Source organism: Cydia fagiglandana, chromosome 5 (assembly GCF_963556715.1).
Source record: "Cydia fagiglandana chromosome 5, ilCydFagi1.1, whole genome shotgun sequence".
NCBI lineage: Eukaryota > Metazoa > Arthropoda > Insecta > Lepidoptera > Tortricidae > Cydia > Cydia fagiglandana.
Genome location: NC_085936.1, coordinates 15,751,236 through 15,771,722, shown reverse-complemented (window position 1 = coordinate 15,771,722; position 20,487 = coordinate 15,751,236).

The following is a 20,487-nucleotide window of genomic DNA, read 5'->3' as shown; positions in this document are numbered from 1 at the left end:
TCAAACCCTGCAAGTTTGTCAATATAGTTTTTAAAGGAAAAGTTTTAAATTGCGTTACACGGTCGAATTGAGAAGGACCCCAAGGGCTGAAGACTTGGTTATCTCGACTAAGGGTGAGTATCGATTGCCTGGCCTTCCATTCACATCGCTTGCAGAGCACTGGGTGCCTAGTCAAGGTGACAATCGCTTACGTTATGACAACAAAACGCTTCGTGTCTCTCTATCCCTCTTCCATATGAGTGCGACAGGGACAGTTGCGTTTTGTTCGCTACGATGCTTTGTTGGCATGTTTTCTACGCACACTGAACAGCCAAGCGTTTAATTAGGAGAACCATTACATTACATAACAATTACGCTTGTTATGGTTCTCGAGGCCACACTTATATTAGGTATGGCTCTTCTTCGCTAGTAGGCAATGGGATTACAAAGATTAGGACGTGCAATGCGCTTGACGCCAGTTCTTTTTTAGGGTTCCGTACCCAAAGGGTAAAACGGGACCCTATTACTAAGACTTCGCTGTCCGTCCGTCCGTCCGTCCGTCCGTCTGTCACCAGGCTGTATCTCACGAACCGTGATAGCTAGACAGTTGAAATTTTCACAGATGATGTATTTCTGTTGCCGCTATAACAACAAATACTAAAAACAGAATAAAATAAAGATTTAAGTGGGGCTCCCATACAGCAAACGTGATTTTTGACCAAAGTTAAGCAACGTCGGGCGTGGTTAGTACTTGGATGGGTGACCGTTTTCTTTTTGCATTTTTTCCGTTTTTTTTTTGCTTTATGGTACGGAACCCTTCGTGCGCGAGTCCGACTCGCACTTGCCCGGTTTCATTATTTTTTTAAATTTTAAAATTCGTATTCATCAGTGCGAATTAAAAAAATATATAGGTACCTTTTTCAATACTAAAAAAGGTTCACGTAGGTAATGTTGGTATAGTTACTAAGCAAGCAGTACGCTAAACAACTAGGTACCTAAACTTAAAATAGGTACCTAATACGTTTTGAGCAAAATGTATTAAAAATAAAAGTATGGTGCAGGCAGCAAAAGCTTCCATTTAACACTTTTAACAACATTCATTTGTTTAACCGTCATCTGCTGACACGTCACAAAATTTAAAACATACAAATGACCCGTTTCTGTTTTAAACTGCTGAAGCCCCGCATTGGGTCAACGGTCGGTACAGTGGTCATGAATCAGGATGTCCGTGCCAGTTCATCGCAGTACATATATTATAGTCATGGTATAATAATATACTCCGCCTGGTACTCTCTTCCCGTCTTTTCGTGGTCACGTGACTGACACAAGCCTACGTCATCATGCGACAGCGCTATATGATAATATGCGATAGCGCTATATATAGCGGCCATGTTATTGTGACGTAGGCTTGTGTCACTCCGGGAAGAGAAGACCATGTTTTATTAGACTATGTATTATAGTATATCTCCATCTCCATATACTATGTCCTTTTTGTCCCACTCTAGGTATAAAAACCGTGTAAGTGACATAGAAAAAGTAGTAAAGTAAACCAAGAATTAAACTAAACTGAAAAGTAAACTAGGAAAGAAAGTACATATAAAATTAAGAGCGCACTATTCGCCAATATTGTATACCTAGTCTTGTGTTTTTAATAAATAAATAAAAAATAGTTAGAATTTTGAATTTATTAAAAAAATATATGATTTTGCAAGGTATTTATTGTATGTAATTTGTACCAAAAATAATCTCTTCAGTATTTATTATTATATCACCATGTGGTGGCAAACTCGCTTATGGCTCGCCTGATTACCTATTAGAGCTTGGAACTCTAGAGATACATGAGCTCTTGGGCTCGGCCTTGATAAAATCTGCATTACTTATATCGAGAAAATTATTTATTTCAATCTAGACACTTCACCAATAATTTTACAAAATGCACATACTGTTTTCAACAGCGGCGCTTTAACCTAGGTATATATATTTATCTATACGGTCATTATTTTTTCCCAGGGCTGTCACTCACAGTTAAATGTTAACATGGAAATAGGATGGCTGCCCCAAAAACGTAGGTTCAACGATATTTTCAGTTTTGTTTATGCATTTCAGCGCTGCAAATAAAAATGGCTGCTTTTTAAATGTAATTGGCTGAAAACTGCGAGTACATTTCACATTCACTATAAAATGCTCGTATAAATGTGATAAGTGTATGTGCTAGGATATTTTAGTTCTCTATGTAACGACTTAGAATGACCATAGTCATGTTTTTAGGGTTCCGTACCCAAAGGGTAAAACGGGACCCTATTACTAAGACTTCGCTGTCCGTCCGTCCGTCCGTCCGTCCGTCTGTCACCAGGCTGTATCTCACGAACCGTGATAGCTAGACAGTTGAAATTTTCACAGATGATGTATTTCTGTTGCCGCTATAACAACAAATACTAAAAACAGAATAAAATAAAGATTTAAATGGGGCTCCCATACAACAAACGTGATTTTTGACCAAAGTTAAGCAACGTCGAGAGGGGTCAGTACTTGGATGGGTGACCGTTTTCTTTTATGCTTTTTTTTTGTTTTTTTTTTTGCATTATGGTACGGAACCCTTCATGCGCGAGTCCGACTCGCACTTGCCCGGTTTTTTGTACCATTACTTAGGGCATACTGAAAATTCTTGGAACTGGCCACTAAAACAAGTCGTCTCATATATCAGAATCCAGAGACTTTCAGTATGGCTCACGTATTAGATTTTCTTAGCTGCAAAATCAGTTTAGATTTCGGACCACTTGCTCCAAATTAATCATTACTTCTTCTTCTTAGCCGTTATACTCTTTGAAGAGTGTCGTGGTCAACTGCTGACATCAGGCACAGATGTTGCTTGTCGTACGATTTCTCGCCATTCTCCCCGGTTGGAGGTCATTGTGGCAAATGCGTTCAGGCAGAGATATATATAACTTCGTATAAGATAAATAAAGTCTAAGAAAAAAACGTGCCTCGGATGTGGAGAAAAGGTCATTCTCGAATAGATGGCGCCATTATAATTTATACCTTTGGCCTATTGTCGGCTAGATGGCGTTGACGACACCGTTTGATATTCAACAATTTTAACACATATCAGTGAAAGAACATGGGTCAGTATGGAACAATAAAAAATAAAAATAATTTATCCGTAAACATATTTTGATAAATTTATACATTTTCAATTTTATTTTAAGTTTTAATCGTGTGTCGATAGATGGCAGTAAATGTACGGTGACTACAAAATTGACAATGACAGGACCCCTCTATACTATCTATTCTTTTTGGTTCAGGGGTCTTTCCATGGCAGATTTAATCTGATCAGTCCATCGCATAGGACACCTTGTTGACGCTGTCTTCTTCCATTTGCTCTACCCTGCACCACTAGACGCTCTATGGAATCATTACTTGGCTTATTATAAAAATGTGCCTATGCGCCCCCAGTATCAGTAGACATTTATATCATACAAAGTTCTAGAACATACTCGTACTAAGTGTATATGGACTTTCTAGGGCTATGTTCTATTATGTTATCGTTGGAACTCAGCTATCGGATACAAAATAAATCTAAAAAGAAAAATCCAACCCATAAACAATAGGAACGGAATAAATAAAATTTCATTGCGTCTTAGAGAGCTAAACAATAAAAGTTATCCTATAAAACACCGTTTACTGCCCAATGGCTGTCCTGCACAGTCTCTTCATACAATATTTATGCGGTATACGGCACGGCGCACGGCACTCTCAGGGCGTGGGGCAAGTTATGAGAGAACCCCTTTTTCTTTATTTTGTGAACCAAAAACTAAAGTATACCTACATACCTCGATTTAGGTTAATCAAAGCGTCTTTCCGTGACCACAGCTAGTGCAACTCAGCTGAAATATCGGAATTTAAGGTACCTAAAAAGAATGAAATTATATCGCGGTAGACCCGTTTGTGTAATTAAATATATATGTGTACTAATCGCGAGAGTTTAAAATGTTATATTAGTTTAGGTATGTTGGGAGGTAGCTTGTAAGTCCCAAACACTATGTTTGAGTTTTTGCGCATTCAATGGAGAGCATTGGTTAATAAAGCAACGACCTTTTGACATGCATTAAGAAGAATTGGAATTAAAAATATTCGGAAAGCATATAGCAGTTTCAAAACATTTAGATTATTTAAAAAAAATGACTGCTTGTTTGAAAACACAATACTATACATATAGGTAGCCTTTCATTCAATTGAACTAATATTAAATAAAATGGCGGTATTGGCGGTAGTTCAGATTAGTTTCTGCACCTCATTTTCGATTACAACTCACCATTATATCAGTAGTTAAGGCCCTACGAAATTATAACAAAATGGCAAATTAATAATTTCATCAACTCTTATTTAGTATTTATTTATACGCAGTGTCATAATTTTGCATGGAGTGAATCGCCCGTGACTTGCAGCAACATTTCCAAGGGTCTGTTCCTATTCCTTGTCTCTTATATTATTTATAAGATTTCGGAAAAGTACCTTGCGGTATAATTATTTATTGGACACTTTTTTCCTTTCAGAGGCAGGGAATTTTAATGAGCAACATTAACGATAAATCTTTGTAATTGTAGAAAATACATTTCTATTGATGAATTGAGGAATGTGCTCATTTATATTTTAGGTTCTACTTTTTTTCAAATTCCCTTTTACGCGACAGTCAGTCTATAAAGTATTTTTATGTGTTTAAAAATATATCTGGACACCTCCTAATTTGGGTGGTAACTAACGGCCCGATTAGATATGTTAATGTCAAAAGTGACGTTTTTGTTTGAAGAAACGATATTCGACGTATCTTAAATTTCGAATCGGGCCGAAAGGTGTATTACGATATATTATACGGCCACTTTGGGCGTCACTATCTACATATATTATTATGATGCTGATTATACGTATCACTTTATCGACTGTCAATATTACGCTACTTGAAATTAAAATGAAAGAGGTCTAATCAAGAGTAATTAAAACGGGTCACATTGCATTGTAATTTATATGGAACCCCACGTCCATACAAATCATGTGCAAATCTTACAAATACTGTTTTTTTTTTACACATGGAAAGTCTGTAATTAGTATCCGGAGGTATAAGAAGATTGTCGGTGCGTACTTATTAACACATTCACTGCCAATAACATGTAGGTATGTGTTTTAATTTGGTACTGGTAACGGGGCGCCTAGCACCAAAAGTGTCAAGTCGTAGGCAGGCACTATTCATTAAATATAACAAAGCAATATAGCAAAGCAATATAGCAATGCAATATAGCAAAGCAAGCATAGAATTCAAAACGGAATTATTTCATGTACATTGTACAAACATACACTTCTCGCAATTTATGAGAATTAACGGAACTGAGACGCAGATGTTCCCGGTCTTAGTTACAAAATCTTAGCTAATACTTCTCGGCGTCCAAGAAACTGTTTATTTTATCTCGGCTACCCTTTGTTTTGCTCTAAAACTCGGCGAAACAAATAAAACGGTAATGGATAAGCCAAATTGGCAACAATTGTCTTTGATAAAGCTCTAATTGGATTTTCACTTTTTTGGGGCGTTATAACAGTAGACTCAAATAACGATGATTTGTAAAAGACAAAACAAACTTGAAATATTGGATTCGTAAAATATTACGAGTCATTTTATCGTAGATGTAAAGATGTATTTAGCTTACTCCAACTGATGGTAGTTTGTCGTAAACAATAAATACACCGTAAATTTGTTATCTGCTTCTTGATTCGCTCAATAGAGAGGCAAATATGTAGATGAAGGAAGAATAAAGTGGTTTGCAGTGGACCCTCAGTTAGAATAAGGTACAAACTAGTTTTATTATCATTTGATTCGTTTTAGTTTTAGAAATTATTATTAGATCAATTATTCTCTGCTTGTAAAGCACATGGGCTGATGATGAAGAGTTTTAATTGTAATTGTAATTGTAATTGTAATTTATTGTGTAATAGATTAAAGCTAAGTACCTATGTACAGCACATTAAGTTCATTAATAACTTATATAACTAAAATCTACGACGACGAGTATGTGATGTGTGTTTATATACGAGTATGTGTATAACCTTAGCCAAAGATAATTGACCCAACACTGTGTGAAACGAAAATTATTATTGTTGTTATTTTTTTTTCATTGACCTATTTTTATTACCTACTTTCAAAATTTGTATTTTATTTTGACTTGTAAAATGTACTTTTATTTTACCAATAAAATCTGTATATTGTACTTTATTACGCATGGAATGGTTTTCGATTCGATCATCTTGTTTCGACTTTGTTTCACGTATTGTATTTTGTTAATGATTGCGTTACAAAGTGATCTAATTTAATAACTGTAGAAAGAATGAAAAATATGAGGTAACGATAATATACGAAAAAACTCAACTTACAAAATAGAAACACGTCGAAAATGAAAATACAAAGACTATCGCAACCAACATAGGAATAGAGATACCACGTTTCCCAATAATCAAAATGAACACAACGTGCAAGCTCCAAACTACACATTTAAAACCTCACTCCGCTTGCATACAAATACGACTCCCAGGCAGGTACTATTGAATGTTTTACTCATCTTATAAGAATGCAAATTTTACTGTTTTCACTGTTTCCAAGCAAGACAGCCCAAAGGTGCACTTTCATACTGTCGGGTACCTATTACTAAGTTCCATTGCCGAATAATGTTGGGAATAAACGGTTTTCAGCGACCTTTTCCCAACTTCGCCCACTTACCCGGGACAAATTTAGGCTGTATTTGAATAGTGCTGAGGCGTGCTTTCCTGGTAATCGAGATGGGAATGTCTCGTTATTGGGCTGCTTAAAAAACCAGCCAAGTGCGAGAAGGACTCTCGCGCTCCGATGGGTTTTTTAGCATCTCTCGTTTTTTGTAACGTATTATTTATTTTCTTAAGACTGACTTACGCTTGGCCAGAATTATTTGTTCGTTGCTATGGAATATCTTATAACCTATCTTTGTGCCCTGCTTGGTTGTATCTTAAGAGCCCTTCAACGTGCATACTAGCGCCACAGCTAAATAATCGTGGTTATTTAAATTTAACGAAAGATATTGAAATAGGGGGCCGCTACGTACAGTATTGTGTATTTAAGTACCTTTTGAATACATCTCATACTCATACTCATACTCATACTCATATTTTATTGATAATATAAATTACAGGTCAGGCTTACATGAATAAACTACATTAAAGGTAGATTTATAAATATACAAGATTCATACATTTGAGAAAAAAAGGAAAATTAAGTAAACTAACAAGTCAATTATTGTGACATTATTTAACTGCTATTGTTATTTTATTATTAACATCAAACTAGTTTTTGTGTTGCTGGTTTCGTCGATCTAGGAACTCAAAACAAAAACGGCCGTTTTAACTTTGGACGCATAGATTGACGAATCCAACAACATAAAAACTAGTGTGACCTCAGAGTTCGCTTTTCCTAACCTAATCCTAAGAATTTTGGCAAGTAATGGATTTAACGATTTTCAACCTAATGAATTTAGGATGTGGCCGGATTTCTACTGAAATTGATAAAAATTTAAACTAATATCAAGCAATCAGAAAGGTTTTCTAGTTCAAGTAGCAACAGTTTTTCAAGCTAAGGTATGCATACTCACGTAAAGTACCTACCAATCATAATATATGTAAGTATTAAATAAGCAAGACTGCTCGTACTTATGTTCAGCGGTGTCATTCCAGTGGCCTTAATACAGACGCATCAAAATCTCAGACGGACAAAGTCATCTATGAATATCTGCACAAATAAAATATCAGTTTTAAAGTGTCATAATAACTTCTTATTGGACGAATTTAAAGGTTTAGTTTTTTTTTAGTCAATCTACAAAAACATTTATTTTATTAATATCCAGTTTGCTGATTAATCAGCCTTCTTTGTGAAAATTTTTCATGTTTTGTTGAGCTGGTTTGGACAAAAACTCAACTAGAACTCGGAACGATCGGAATACACAGACACCCTAGTTACTCATGTTTGCTTAGGCCTGCCGTCGGTTAAATTATTCCGAAATTTGTTTAATGCCAACATATTTTATGGCACTTTTTACACACTTTACTTTGTTTTGTTTTTATTTTTCCCGCTACGCAATGCTTTTGGGTGTTATTATAATTTTATGAACCTGTTGACGAACTGAGTTATAACGTAATTTATATAGATGTGTAATCATTTCTTTTTATTATTTTTAATCAGTTAAAATGTTATCACCATGTGAATAAGGTGTCCATTTTTCGTTGTTTTTTTTTAAATCGGAATACCAAATAATAAAGAGTATCCAAAACAATATTACAATGCATAAAATAATCTTTGACATTTGAATGCAAACCGACAAAACATAGTGATCCAAATGTATATACCTAAGACCTATGTGTACCTAAGAATTATGATAATTTAATGCAAGGAAATAATTTTTTTCGCTGTTGACTGGACTTGAAAATAACTCTTGCAAATCGTATTTTACTTTATAAAATACCTAGTAAAAATAACACTAAGCTCATAAACAATGCCCAAAACGAGAACTATTCGTTGAAAGTTTAAAACAAAAGCCTGACATAGTGTTGCAAGTCCACTTTTATCTTTTCTCCCACTAAATTCAGTAAATTTGCGCAAATGCCGGGCGGAAGGCATTGTTACAGTAATTTCAGCCCGTTTCCTGTTAGCCACATGGCAATTACGCTGGCTCTTTGTCTTTACATTTGAGCCCAAGAATAATTAAGCCAAAATCTATAAGGCTTTATCCCTTTCCTTTTTAGGTCTTCATTTGTGTCTGTGTTCCGCTTCTCCATTTCCTTTAATTGAAAATTAGTATTTCCAGGAACATTTTTCTTTTTGAATTTATATTTCATCTTGTCTTTTATTATTATAGAGATACAAAAAAAAAACTAATATTTTGGAGATTAAACAGCTGCAAAATTTATCTTCAAGAATTCAGTGCCTACTGTAATCTCTTGGGAAACCTCGGGCTGAAAGTTCATCCCAGACTTTAATTCTAAGGTCTGCCTTTCAACCAGCAACATCATGTACACACCGTACATTTCGTCGGAACAAAACACACATGCAGAATATGCAGTACTTTTGCGCAGCGTTTTGTTCGGCCTGCGTTTAGCGCGCTTACGGAAATTTGTGAGAATTCTGCACCAACCGACCGTGCCCGGTTAGTTCGAAGCGGAATGTCTAAATTCACCTGTTTTTGCTTTGTTCCCGTTAAATTAGAACCAAACTATGTTTAGTGCTGGCTTCTGCTCCATTGGATACCGGTAGTGTGTTTGCGGCATACGATAGTTGATTTTTAAACGATGCTGTTCGGGAGCGATATTCGACGTTGTTTTGTTGTCAGAAGCTGCCTTAACACCGTAAATTCTGTGAAATGTTAGTTATATCTAGAAATCGGCAATTAAAATCATCTCCAATTTATAAAACTTTCTCTTCAGATTTTCATGGTTATTGACGAATGCATGACAAAGATGGCATTCATAAGTACGTAGAACAAATATTGTTTATTGAATAATTTTACGGTTTAAACTCAGTTGTTTTTAGTCACTCGCGCGACGTGTGTCGCGATACACGGCCGTCGTGAATGTTGCTCGCACTGTTAGTGCTTGAGAAAGGAGACCTAGGCTCTCCGAAACATGTCGCGCGAGTGACTAAAAACAAGTGAGTCTAAACTGTAATAGTACATTATTGTCGAGGCTCGGAAGTAGCTACTTGCAGGCTGAGGATTCGTTTTAAACGGACGACCTTGGGAGTCCGTTTAATTGAATCCGAAGCCAGCAAGTAGCCTTCCAGCCGAGTCATATATAGTGCTTTTCTCAAAAATGGTGCAAGAAATATAAATATCACAGAAATATTTTACAAAAGCAACGTTCTTACGTATATATTTTCACAGAAAAAAGCCCTTGCCGCCTTTTTATTTTTTCAATAAAAAATAGAAGTATATTTTTCTGCTGAAAATACGCCAACCTATTTGAGACACCTAAATAGTCGCGGTACTAATCATCTGCTTGGCTGTTTAATGGGCCTGTGCCTTCATTTGATATGGCCATTTCAACTTTAAAAAGTTTGGAACTCGACAAATAATGGAATTTGTATGCAACATTGCAGTCCCAAAATCGAGACTGCAATGTTTTTAACTTTTTAATTTTTGACTGACCATAAACTACGCGCTTCGCGACCTATTTTTTAGACGGCAAGATCGATTTTGCCGTCCATTTTTGAGAAAAAATATTTAATGTTAGTATGTCTCACAACAGTTTAAATTCGAATATTGTTTATTATTATTAATTATTATAAAATGTGTTTGTACAATGTACAAATCGCTCTAATAGTTACAGATAGCTTAATAAGTAGTAACAATCCAAAGCATAGTGTAAACGGCCGATGAATAGATGTTACTAGAATAATTATGTAAAATGCTCAACGTTACGATATTCTCCCAAACATCCTAACTTCATTCATCAAATAATCTATATTCAAGCAGTCGTCTAAACATTTTGAATAAGCATTCGGTAAGTCGGATAGTTAGCAAGTCGGCGCCGATAGTTTGTTCAATCAATCGCAACTTGCACAAGATTGTGTACGCTTCCAGAAAGTTGCCGAGCGCGAACTTATCCAGAGCCGAATGTGAAAATGTTATAATTGAACTAGTAGGTTTACCTTTCAAGTTTAGATTTCTATGTTGGGGCACGGATATATAACCTAAACTAACCTTACCTTAACTTAGAATGAAATTAGGCTAATGCATCCTAAATGTATTGGATCCCTTCCTTTTAATATTATGACTGTATTATTATATAATACAGAAACGTGGCCTATCGGTAAGAGCGTTTGTGACTTTGAATCCGGAGGTCGCGAGTTCAAACCCCTGCTCGTACCATTGAGTTTTTAGGAACTTATGTACGAAATATCATTTGATATTTTCCAGGTGCTTTTCGTTGAAGGAAACATCGTGAGGAAACCGGACTAATCCCAATAAGGCCTAGTTTCCGCTCTGGGTTGGAAGGTCAGATGGCAGTCGCTTTCGTAAAAACTAGTGCCTACGTCAAATCATGCGATTAGTTGTCAAGCGGACCCCAGGCTCCCATGAGCCGTGGCAAAATGTCAGGATAACGCGAGGAAGAAGAAGACTGTATATTATTATATAAGAGAGTTTGTATTGACTGACTTTCTCATAGAACAACGTGAAACGTAGTGTTGGAAAATTGTAAAATCTATTGACATTTTTAATGAAATAAAATATTTCATGTTGCCCATTTCCGAATGCATTGGTGGAAATATATGTGCGAATGTTTATCCAACTGTGCCAGATTAAAAATCGAACAATGAAGTAATTAGTGCAGTGGACGGTGAGTCAGTGATTGCACATTTTGTGTGGATTAAACATACATTTTCTGATTGCGCTGAGTCATTCGTGCGGTTTTCAATTTTGAGATCGTCAAAGCGAAAGGATGTTGATACTCGTGCTTTGCACTTCAAAGAAACTTGCTCGGTTTTTTTCTTTAGATTTTCTCTCTGAGACGTAACTACGTCTAAGACAGTAAACTTAGTCACGATGATTTAATTAATTTAGAGGGAAATACTAGTACATTATTGTCGAGGCTCGGAAGTAGCTACTTGCAGGCTGAGGATTCGTTTTAAACGGACGACCTTGGGAGTCCGTTTAATTGAATCCGAAGCCAGCAAGTAGCCTTCCAGCCGAGTCATATATAGTGCTTTTCTCAAAAATGGTGCAAGAAATATAAATATCATAGAAATATTTTACAAAAGCAACATTCTTACGTATATATTTTCACAGAACAAAGCCCTTGCCGCCTTTTTATTTTTTTTAATAAAAAAATAGAAGTGTATTTTTCTGCCGAAAATACGCCAACCTATTTGAGACAGCTAAATAGTCGCGGTACTAATCATCTGTTTGGCTGTTTAATGGGCCTGTGCCTTCATTTGATATGGCCATTTCAACTTTTAAAAAGTTTGGAACTCGCCAAATAATGGAATTTGTATGCAACATTGCAGTCCTAAAATCGAGACTGCAATGTTTTTAACTTTTTAATTTTTGACTGACCATAAACTCCGCGCTTCGCGACCTATTTTTTACACGGCAAAGTCGACTTTGACGTCCATTTTTGAGAAATAGTACATTATTGTCGAGGCTCGGAAGTAGCTACTTGCAGGCTGAGGATTCGTTTTAAACGGACGACCTTGGGAGTCCGTTTAATTGAATCCGAAGCCAGCAAGTAGCCTTCCAGCCGAGTCATATATAGTGCTTTTCTCAAAAATGGTGCAAGAAATATAAATATCACAGAAATATTTTACAAAAGCAACGTTCTTACGTATATATTTTCACAGAAAAAAGCCCTTGCCGCCTTTTTATTTTTTCAATAAAAAATAGAAGTATATTTTTCTGCTGAAAATACGCCAACCTATTTGAGACACCTAAATAGTCGCGGTACTAATCATCTGCTTGGCTGTTTAATGGGCCTGTGCCTTCATTTGATATGGCCATTTCAACTTTAAAAAGTTTGGAACTCGACAAATAATGGAATTTGTATGCAACATTGCAGTCCCAAAATCGAGACTGCAATGTTTTTAACTTTTTAATTTTTGACTGACCATAAACTACGCGCTTCGCGACCTATTTTTTAGACGGCAAGATCGACTTTGCCGTCCATTTTTGAGAAAAAATATTTAATGTTAGTATGTCTCACAACAGTTTAAATTCGAATATTGTTTATTATTATTAATTATTATAAAATGTGTTTGTACAATGTACAAATCGCTCTAATAGTTACAGATAGCTTAATAAGTAGTAACAATCAAAAGCATAGTGTAAACGGCCGATGAATAGATGTTACTAGAATAATTATGTAAAATGCTCAACGTTACGATATTCTCCCAAACATCCTAACTTCATTCATCAAATAATCTATATTCAAGCAGTCGTCTAAACATTTTGAATAAGCATTCGGTAAGTCGGATAGTTAGCAAGTCGGCGCCGATAGTTTGTTCAATCAATCGCAACTTGCACAAGATTGTGTACGCTTCCAGAAAGTTGCCGAGCGCGAACTTATCCAGAGCCGAATGTGAAAATGTTATAATTGAACTAGTAGGTTTACCTTTCAAGTTTAGATTTCTATGTTGGGGCACGGATATATAACCTAAACTAACTTTACCTTAACTTAGAATGAAATTAGGCTAATGCATCCTAAATGTATTGGATCCCTTCCTTTTAATATTATGACTGTATTATTATATAATACAGAAACGTGGCCTATCGGTAAGAGCGTTTGTGACTTTGAATCCGGAGGTCGCGAGTTCAAACCCCTGCTCGTACCATTGAGTTTTTAGGAACTTATGTACGAAATATCATTTGATATTTTCCAGGTGCTTTTCGTTGAAGGAAACATCGTGAGGAAACCGGACTAATCCCAATAAGGCCTAGTTTCCGCTCTGGGTTGGAAGGTCAGATGGCAGTCGCTTTCGTAAAAACTAGTGCCTACGTCAAATCATGCGATTAGTTGTCAAGCGGACCCCAGGCTCCCATGAGCCGTGGCAAAATGTCAGGATAACGCGAGGAAGAAGAAGACTGTATATTATTATATAAGAGAGTTTGTATTGACTGACTTTCTCATAGAACAACGTGAAACGTAGTGTTGGAAAATTGTAAAATCTATTGACATTTTTAATGAAATAAAATATTTCATGTTGCCCATTTCCGAATGCATTGGTGGAAATATATGTGCGAATGTTTATCCAACTGTGCCAGATTAAAAATCGAACAATGAAGTAATTAGTGCAGTGGACGGTGAGTCAGTGATTGCACATTTTGTGTGGATTAAACATACATTTTCTGATTGCGCTGAGTCATTCGTGCGGTTTTCAATTTTGAGATCGTCAAAGCGAAAGGATGTTGATACTCGTGCTTTGCACTTCAAAGAAACTTGCTCGGTTTTTTTCTTTAGATTTTCTCTCTGAGACGTAACTACGTCTAAGACAGTAAACTTAGTCACGATGATTTAATTAATTTAGAGGGAAATACATATATCTTTATATACATTGTTCCGATACGTCTCAACAGAAGTTAACTACCCACATCACCTACAAGACAACTTTTAAAATAATATTTTCGAAATAAAACTAGACCTTGACTATATTTTGAAAATAATCTTGGTGTTATTTATTTATGTACCTTACATTTAAAAAATCCACCATGATATTCAAAGGTACCTTTTTAAATGACATGCAATGTTTTCTTGAATAAATAAGGTGCTTAAGACAAATTGCTCGTATAAAGAATTTCGCGACTTGCAAAACCGATTAAATGATATGTGTACATGACACTTGTTTACCCAACCCATGTGTCACCTTTATCACTCAAGCTATTTAGAGTCCAAATAACGCACGCCCACCACGGTCACCTATCTAAAAGGCCATAAAATTCCTTTTCCCGTTGCCGAAGCAGTCATCATAAATATGTATAGTGTGAATCAAGCATGCGTCGCGTATAAAACGACGCCGAAAATGCGATCTCGCGGGAGCTGCCACACTGCGCAATAGATTTACTGGAAATTACGTTTGTTACATTAAGAGAAAACAGAAGTGAAACTAGTAAGTAGGTTGAGTAAGGTCATTTAGCATGTACTTTAGTCTCAGGCGATGCCGCTTGGCACGGTTGTATACATGGGCTATGGGCTACATTGTCCAACTTTTTATTTAGCGAGAATCGCCATCCTGTGATTGTAACATCCAAAATTGTCATAAAAAATTACATAACATTTTCATTTTTTGTACAAAAATATTTTTTTTGTATGGAAAGGTATAATAATTATTACGAAAATGAATTCCTAGTCTCTAAATTATACGAAAATGATATTTAACTTGCCCTACTTGCTAAGACTAGGAAGGAATATAACATACATTGGACCTGGGGACTGGGGAGCCTGCTTTTTAGGGGGTCTGCATGGTACGATCTCCCGGCTACCAGGCCGGGAGATCGTAAACTTTTTTTGACCCAAGGAACACTCGTGCCAAGCGGCATCGCCTGAGACTAAAGTGCATGCTGTTCCATACATTTGTGTTTCTTAGTAAACCTACTAAAACGGGTTTTACTTTACGGGTGCTTTTGTTATATCTGACCATACCTACTCTGCTAAAAAAATCTGCTGTTTCATTTCCGCGAATTATTTGTCAATGTTTTCTATTGAATAGCAGATTTTTTTTTTGAGTTTTTGGGGTCAGCCTCATAGCAAAAGTTGTTCCGTATAAACTTTATAATTATGTGTTTACCCCGCAGAGTACGAACAAAAGAAATAACAAAAAAACTTTGTATTTACCAACAAGCATAGCACAAAATATGACAAAACAATAATACTGATGATTGATTCCGATGGTTGCCTTCTGCACGGTTACATATTTTCCGGTTGCAAAGTTTAATCGCCTGCCTAACCCCAAGTATTGACGAAGCCACAAGTTTTAACGAAGTTTCATAATGTCCCCAACTATCATTAGAAGAGCATGGGGATTAAAAAGCAATAAGTGCCTTTCTTTCAGCGAGAGAAAGTCTGTGCCCAGAAGTCGGACGTACGTTAAAGAGGTGCCTCTTCCACCTTTATCACATTCAGGGCCAAGAACCCGTCGTCGGTTACACTGTTCGTAGCGACTACGCGCTACAGATGACGAATCCGTGGCTACGCGCTACGAGTGTTGCACTTACAATGAATGTCGGTTCCGGTCAGTTGTTCGGAACTGTCAAATTTCTGTTCTGACAGGCCGATATCGTCCGGCGGCCTGTTAGTCAGTGGTCGGCTTTAAGAGTACTAACACCTCTTCCATAGGTTTCTACCTCTGCGCTCCGTCGACTCGCACCCGGTTTATTTGCCCCTATTTGCATAGAAACGTTTTTGTGGGCGTCCTTGTTTGTATAGTGGATAGGTGGAGAAAGCTTTCGTGCCACGTAAGTTTTCACGAGCGAGTGTCGTCTCCGACAGATTTGTTTGAATTGAATGTAGTGGCGTTTTTTATTCTAGTACCATTTTGAACTGGAATGTAGGTGAAGCGTTATAAGAATAAAAGAGATGTTCGCGTTTAGTGCGTATTTTTATTCAAAGTATTTTCAAACAGAACTAGTGCGCGGGAAAAGAGATTTTATTTTAGGGAAATATTTTTTCATTTTTTTCTTTTTTTTTTATTTGGAAAGCAAACAGAAATAAGTGAGCAGGAGATAAGTTTACAGAGACACACTAAGGACATTCACTTATTTCCTTAACAGCTCTCACTAAAACATATATAACAGAAATATACTACACTTAACTACTCTTAAGGTACTAAATACAATTGTTAATTTACTAACACTACATAGACGCTAAGCTTATCAAACAGAATGATGGTTACTAAGAGAGGAAGAGACACAGTAAAAAAACAGTAACGACTAACACGACTATTGTACAATAGGTACTATAAGTATGTAGTATGCGTATGTTCACTCATGCATTAAAGTAATAAGAAGGTAGATCTCTTATTAACTATCCATTGCCAATTTCAGTATTTTTTTCTTAAATTGCAGTTTACTATTATTAAAGATGTCGACTGAAACCCACAATTTATTGTACTCATCACAAATACGGTGCAAAGGTGCGCGAGCGCCAGCGTGGCTCGAGGACAGCGGGACGGCAAAAGAGGCGAGGGATCGCAATGAGCGCGCGCTACGTGTAGGGACTCTTTGTTTTGTTTGTTTACACTTTGAAGTAATTTGTATTCGTTCGTGTTAAAAGCAAAACTAAACTGTCATTTTGTACTTTCTTATATTATTTGTATTCTTTTTTGCACAATATTGCTCAACAAACACTTGTAGCTCTTAGGTAAACTAGCAAAAGTTGAGTGTGCAAATAAATAAAGTCGCCAAATATTTTTAAAAGTAATTTTATTTTATCGTTCAAACATTTGAAATTGCATTACAACATTTTATAGGCATTACTTAGGCTACATTTACTAATATTTGACTGAATTTAACGAAATATAGATTCCACATAAATCTTTTTCATACATTTTATAATATTTCAAAGTGTTCATAAATATTTGGTTTAGATACGTTTAGTGGTATAAACGAGGTGTAAGAATTAAAATGTAACAAAATACAAAGAAAGTTAAAATGTTCATTTTGAGTTCGACAACATTTAACGCTTTCACTGCCAGGGGGCGTGGCCTAGGAACAAACTCGTATGACGATAAACGCACATGTGCGTCGGGGGCAGTGAATGTATTAAAAACATGACCTAACTAATTGGGTCACTGAAATATCTGTTGCTCCAAGCGTAAATTCAAGTGCCCCTGTTTTTAATATAAACCCGTCGCTTGTAATGTTAATTTAATTCGTGCAATCCCTAAATCCTGTACAAGGATTCTAGGAGCATTCTAATTACTGGGGCATTGTCCTCCTCAAAAACGTCGGTCGGACGCGCCTTCATCCCTGCATTTGTACCGTAATCCCTTGGAAATTAATTACCGACCTAAGGTACGCAGTACGTAAATTACTCGCCCTTTTCGGCTTAGGCGACGTTTTGTTGAACTTATTGAAATGAGGGAATGTTTTGTCGAGAATACTCATAGTAGGTCAAGGTAAGATTTAGAATAATGGTGTAAAATTACTGTCCGGTAACTTAATACGGTTTTGTATGCTTCACATAAATTCTGCCTAAACAAATTATACCTACATATTTTTTTTAGAAAATGAGGGTTTAGGGCGGTTTCAGACTAGCGTACGCGTACGCACGTGTAAGCTCGTAATATACCAAATGTAAGGAAAAGTATCGCGCGTGTATAAGCTCGTATAAACCAAATCCAGGGAAATGAAATGCGCGTGTAAGCTTTAGGCATTAATACACTCTCGTGTTATCCAATTATGAAACTCACTTCATTTGTTACAAAAACCCACACTCGTATTTTAGTCTTTCATTATGTAGCAGTCGTATTAACTACGAGTACTATCAATTAATAACACGTTTTTATGAAATGTATAATTTGTACCTATTTATTTAAAACTCTCAATCTCAACTCACTTTGCGAACTACCTTACCAAACTAAATGTTCAGCGCGCCTAGGGAGAAAACCAAACATTGCGGCTGTAGTATTATGTTAAGGAAGCCCTTTGGTTAAACTTTTTAATAATTCAGACGATTTGGTGTAATTTTGCTCGGATACCGCATGTGAGTGTAATCTTACGTGCTCTGTGTAGGTATTACCGCTAAACATGACGCATTAGATGCTTTGCTTACGAATAATTTTATATAACAACATTATAACACTGCGGCAAAGCAGTTTTTTTATTCGTGAATTAGGCATATCATAACTTACGTACCTCAAACATTTAAATGCTTAAATAGACTAACGATATTTTCCTGTTGTAGAAAGAAATAGTATCATCATCCATAATTAGGCCTAAAACACTCGTATATCTCATGCTTCACACTCTGTATCATGTTTTAGGGCCTATCATTATGTATTTATCCATAAACTAGGCAGGTACTACTACAGTGCTAAGTAATGAAAAAAAAATCGGAGATATAAAATCATCATCATCAATGGCCCAAAGAGGTATTATGAGGAGGTAGTTACAGCTTACATCGATTTCGATGGCTGTAATAAACCAATGGCCGATCGGCATTTCTTGCCGCATGAATCAGAGACAATAATATATTATAGTTTGTCAAAGGACAGTCTCAATTCAATCATAGACAGAGAGAATCATACTATTTTTGTCTTACACTAGTAGTAGCACCCAAAAAAAAGGATGAGTATAATTTTCCTGGTTCTTACTGACTGACAAATTGATTTGACCAACTATATTATATTGACTCCTGGGGTGGTCCAGCAGCTCTGCTTGACATTTTAACATTTAAGTAGGTACTTATTCATATAATATAAGAATAAAGTATCACAACATAGTGTAAAATCAAAGACCTCTGCACCAGGCTTAATCAGGTGTCGTCAACTCGAAGGTTTCAAAAGTAGATCCCAAAGGTTTGCAATACCTGCAGAGCTCCTTAGAAGCTTCCGTTGAGAGGGTGTGGTCAGGGCGCCCTAACTTACCTTGAAAACCAATTTGTTAAATATTTAGCATCCCTCGGTGTAAGAGGCTTTGAGGCTTCAAAATGCAGAGGTATTTTATAGAAAAATTTGCTATTGTAATGGATCGAGCTTCATGGGATATTACAACCCGTGTCGACAACTATGTAACATCTTTTCGATAGTAGTATCCAACACCTGAAAATATTGTAAGTATTTAAATAGCATTTTGAACTAGAATAATCCCAGGTACTTCCCGTTTCCAGCAATAAGGATATACATTGGCTATGAAGTTTTTTATGACTAACACAACACAAAACATTTTGATCATATGGCCACTTTTATGTAAATTATGTAATCATTAAAACTAGGTACGAAAAAATAATAATTTTATTTAAAAACATTAAAAACTTTTTATTTTGCCAAGCCAGCCATGACACTTATGCTTAATCCTGCACTAGCGCTCTGAAAAAAGGAGCGAGCGCCCGAAACTCTCTTTTGTTTATAACAACAAAGAACCTCAGTTCACCTGTCTATGACAAAAAAGCGAAACATTCACAAAAAAAGTTAATTAATTAAGTAGGTATGCGAATTCACGAAAGTCGAGCCGGAACGAGTGGCAGGAGATAACGAGATTATGCCCGGCACGTAGAATTGTGATTAAATCATTGCTTTATAATGTTTTCTTTTATCTCAGAGTCATTTTTGATGGGACTGTGAGTCAGTTTGGTTTGTGCGATATTTTTGTTGGCATAGTGCTTGTGGGAAATACTTTGCCGTCCCGTCATTGGCATAAAGGTGCCGTGTTTCAAATAATGTTGTTAATTATAGTTTCTCTATGCCTGTGATAACCCATGCGATTTTGTTGTTTTTGGGTATACATTGCAAAACGTAATGTTGTCTGTAGGTACATAAATTAAGAAAGATATCTAGAATCATCGGTTCAGGTAAAAGTGGTAAAATTCCGCAGTACCTGCCTACTCAAACTTAAAGAAAATGAGAAATGTAAGTAGGTATGTCGTTTTGAAAGCTCAAAATAATTTTAACAAAAACAACGCCCGTATTTTGCGAAATTAAACTCGCATTCGGTAACATAATTAAAAACGTCATGATGGATCTTCTGAAAGTTTCATTATTTTACACAAGTCTTGAATTTGGTTCTAAAGTAGACTGACGGCGCGATTCGAAAAGTGAATTAGAGATTAACAAGATACGATATAGTAAAGATATGTGACGTCCCAAGGATAAAGGTACCTTATGGCGGTTAGCGCTTACGATTATTAACGTCGCTCCAATATTATTGCGACGCTATGCGACGTAAGCGCCAGCCGCCATAAGGTACCTTTTGTCGTGGAACGTAACATAACTTTACTATTTCATATCTAGTGAATCTCTAATTA